We start from the raw sequence: 3748 nt of genomic DNA on the forward strand, positions 1-3748 counted from the left end.
ATAAGGTTCTGGATAAATTATTCACTGTTTTTTTAGGCAAAACTTGCTTCCTCAACACAGACATCCATGGTTTTACACTAATACCCACTTTATATGCCAATTTAGAGACATTGTTTTGAAATCACAAAATTTTTGAACACTGTAATACAGTGATTTTTTTTATAAAATTCCTTCTTAATTTTAAGTATATGTTTAAAAATAATAGTAATAGATATTTTATTTAACAAAGATGATACAGTTAATGCAAGTATAAAAAGAGCAAAGGAGTTCTAAGGCAGATAATTTATACAGGGACTTTGTGTACAGGGGAAAGAATAAAAAATTCACCCTAATGGTTTTACTATACTTTCACTCCTTCAGGATCAGAATAGAGGACATGACATCAGGAAACCACTGCACAGTGACTGAATTCTTGGCTGGTTTCTCAGAGGAGCCAGAACTCCAGCTGCCACTCTTCCTTCTCTTCACAGGAATCTATCTGATCACTGTGTTTGGGAATCTGGGCATGATCACACTGATTGGGATCAGTTCCCACCTGCACACACCCATGCAATATTTCCTCAGCAGTCTCTCCTTGATTGACTTGTGTCAGTCCACAGTTGTTATTCCTAAAATGCTGGTGAGCTTTCTGATGGAGAAGAACAGCATCTCCTACTCTGGATGCATGGCTCAGCTCTACTTCTTCATCACTTTTGGCATTGCAGAGTGCTATACTTTAGCTGCAAAGGCATATGATCACTATGTTGCCATTTGTAACCCCTTGCTTTACAATGCAACTATGTCCTCTCAAATTTACACTTCCCTGATTTCAGGGGTGTATTTTTTGCTATGATCTGTGCATCTGTAAACACTGGCTTCATGAATAGGATTAAGTTCTGCAAATCAGTTGTGATCAGCCACTATTTCTGTGATTTTCTTCCTCTCTTGAAACTTGCATATTCTGATACCTATATCAATGAAATGTTGATTCTATCTTTTGGTACAGTGAATATCTGTGTCCCATTGCTGACCGTTATTACTTCTTATATCTTCATCATTGCCAGCATCCTCCATATTCGCTCAAGTGAATGCAGATCTAAACCCTTCAGTACTTGCAGTTCCCACATCTCTGCTGTTGCTGTCTACTATGGTTCTACTGCATTCATGTACTTACAGCTCTCATCAGTAAGTTTGATGGACCAAGAGAAAGTGTCATCTGTATTTGATACTACTGCTGTTCCTATGCTGAACAGCCTGAGGAATAAGGATGTTACAGTTGCACCGAAGAAAATACTTGAAACAAAAAAATTCATGTGACCAGAAATCATATAAAGAATAGTTCTTAAAGGAAAATTATCTAGAATACATCAATTTACTTGATGCTATTTATTTTACCTCACCTGTCATTATTATTGTTTATTTGCTAGGATTCTTTGATATCTTTTACTATTACAAATTTCAACTTTAGATTTCAAGAACCTAATATGCCATAATTTTCTTAGAATCAACAATGAAGACAATTAGAAATTAAAACATGGATCCTTATGCCCATAGGTGATAGTCCATCATGGTATATAAGTTTTTATTCACATTTGTAAGCATCAATTTAAATTGATAAATATCTTTCTTAATTACAACAAAATGATATTATTTTATTCTTTCTCAATGCATTTTTAAGAATTTCGTATGTAAGTGATATAATTACATCATATTTCTCATCTCCTTCCAGCCATTCCCATGAATCCCCTGCTCTCTCACAAATATGTGGACTGTTTTCCTTTCACTCCTATATACCCATAGAAAGAATGACTCTCTTCTCAATAATCGTGAATGTCCCTATTTCTCCATCTAGGAATAGGGTCCCTGAGATTTCTCCTAAATACATTGGTATGTTACATGATATTTCTTTATTTGGTTTTATTTTTGTTTTAGTTTTTTTGGTGGGGGCTCTTTTTGAGGAGACTATACTTTTGAGGTATTCAGTTTCACTTTTCTGCCATGCATTGAAGACACCTTATTACATAGACTTCATTGTACTCTAGTTATTAGAATATGTAGTTTCCTTCCAAAATGTTCTCTCTCTTTTAAACAGGAAGGTAGTGTTGTGGAAGGATGGGTGTGGCTCTTCACCCCACAATCAGTTATTCCATCTATTTAGACAATTTATGGAGTTCTGTAATTGTATCCATCTCATATAAAAAGAGTTATAGTTATTTGTGGATAACTCAGTAAGAACTATGTATGCAGTTAGAAATTATGCTAGTTTGTGTAAGTCACACCATTAGATTCTCCTCTAAGTTCCGTAATCTCAGCAGAAACTCATAATTGACTATGTTTATAGAACCAGACACTAAATTTCCCCTACTGAGTCAGCCTTAAGAACAATTAGAAAGCTATTGCTTCTTGTTGTGATGTAACTGGCACTATTGTACCTTAAGCTAGTACTTGACTTGCTTGTTATCACTGTGTTTAATGGACATTGCAACTGGATATAATAACTTTTTTGTAGCCTTGTCACCTTGGATTTTACTACTAATTGTTACAAAATCTAGTTCCCGGGGAGAAGACTTCAAAGTCAAATCCAGTGTGATTTATATGTGCTCTGTGCCAAAATCATATGATATCTTTAGTTGCTTTCAGTTTCTGGGAAGGAACTAAGGACAATAACAATAGAATATAATATTTGGGGACATTCGTGTTTGTGTGTGTGTATTCAAGTAAACATAAAATTTGATGTTTTCTGATGAATTTTCAAACATAACTATTAATATTTCTCCCTCTGCACTCTTGCCTACTATCCCTTCTACATTTACTTCCCATCCCTGTTCCCAAAGTGCCCCCAAATATTACTTTTTCCCTCTCCATAGCAGCCATACCCTACTATCACATTATCAACAATAGATGTCCACCACCACCATACCTTTTTCTTTATCTGGTTTATGCAGTAAGGGGAGCATAGGCCTATGCTCTCATAGGCCTAGTTCTAGAAATTTCTAGCCTTTGTAACATCTTATCTAAAACTAGAATATTTTCAGGCTCTGAGACTTACTGCTGGAAAAAAGATTACCAGTTCTAGCTCTATTATAATCTCTGGCTGGATAATTTAACTCTGTTGTCTTGCTCAACAATCCTCCCTAATAGAAGTGATTCAGATAGGCTTTTCTCACTTCTGACTGAATTGCCCCATTTGGCCTCAAACTAACTCTAGTAAATTGTAATAATCTTCTGTCTCCTTCTCATTATCTGGCTAGCTCTGCCTTTACCTGTGTCTAGCTTGTTCTCTCCTCAACCTGCCTCAGTAAAACTCTCATAGGAACAATGCCTGTCTACCTGCCTGCCCCACATCCTCCTGCTGTTATCTCTTAATAATTAGTCTTTCCCATCTATTCTTGTGAGAGTTGGGAATATCCTATTCTGTAAAACCTTTATCAGATTGTTCACTTTATATGCCACTCAATTAGACATAAGTTCCCAACCTGGATATTTCCTTCTACTTTTTTCACTGTTTAGGATTAAGAGTCTGTACTAACGGCTTGTCTGTAATCCAGGCATTGTAGCCATGTTGCTAAACTGGAATTCCTCTAGCCTGTTACATGCTGCCAAAAGTATATTTTCATTATGATTCTGAATATAGTAGCTGATATTGAGTATTATTCATCATAAGTGAGACCCATTCTTCATTTCCAGCACTTCAGTTCAATTGTAGCTTGTATAACTATCACTGTCCTGAAAAGATTTTGCCCCAGTACTTTTACCTTCTTACATTTTC

General features: G+C 35.8%; 1 pseudogene; it reads left to right on the top strand.

The window, feature by feature from the left end:
- Positions 1 to 373: 373 nt before the first annotated feature.
- Positions 374 to 1296, top strand: LOC110302130 (annotated as a pseudogene).
- The last annotated feature ends 2452 nt before the right edge of the window (positions 1297 to 3748 follow it).

This window comes from Mus caroli, chromosome 9, assembly GCF_900094665.2.
Source record: "Mus caroli chromosome 9, CAROLI_EIJ_v1.1, whole genome shotgun sequence".
In the NCBI taxonomy this organism is placed as follows: Eukaryota; Metazoa; Chordata; class Mammalia; order Rodentia; family Muridae; genus Mus; species Mus caroli.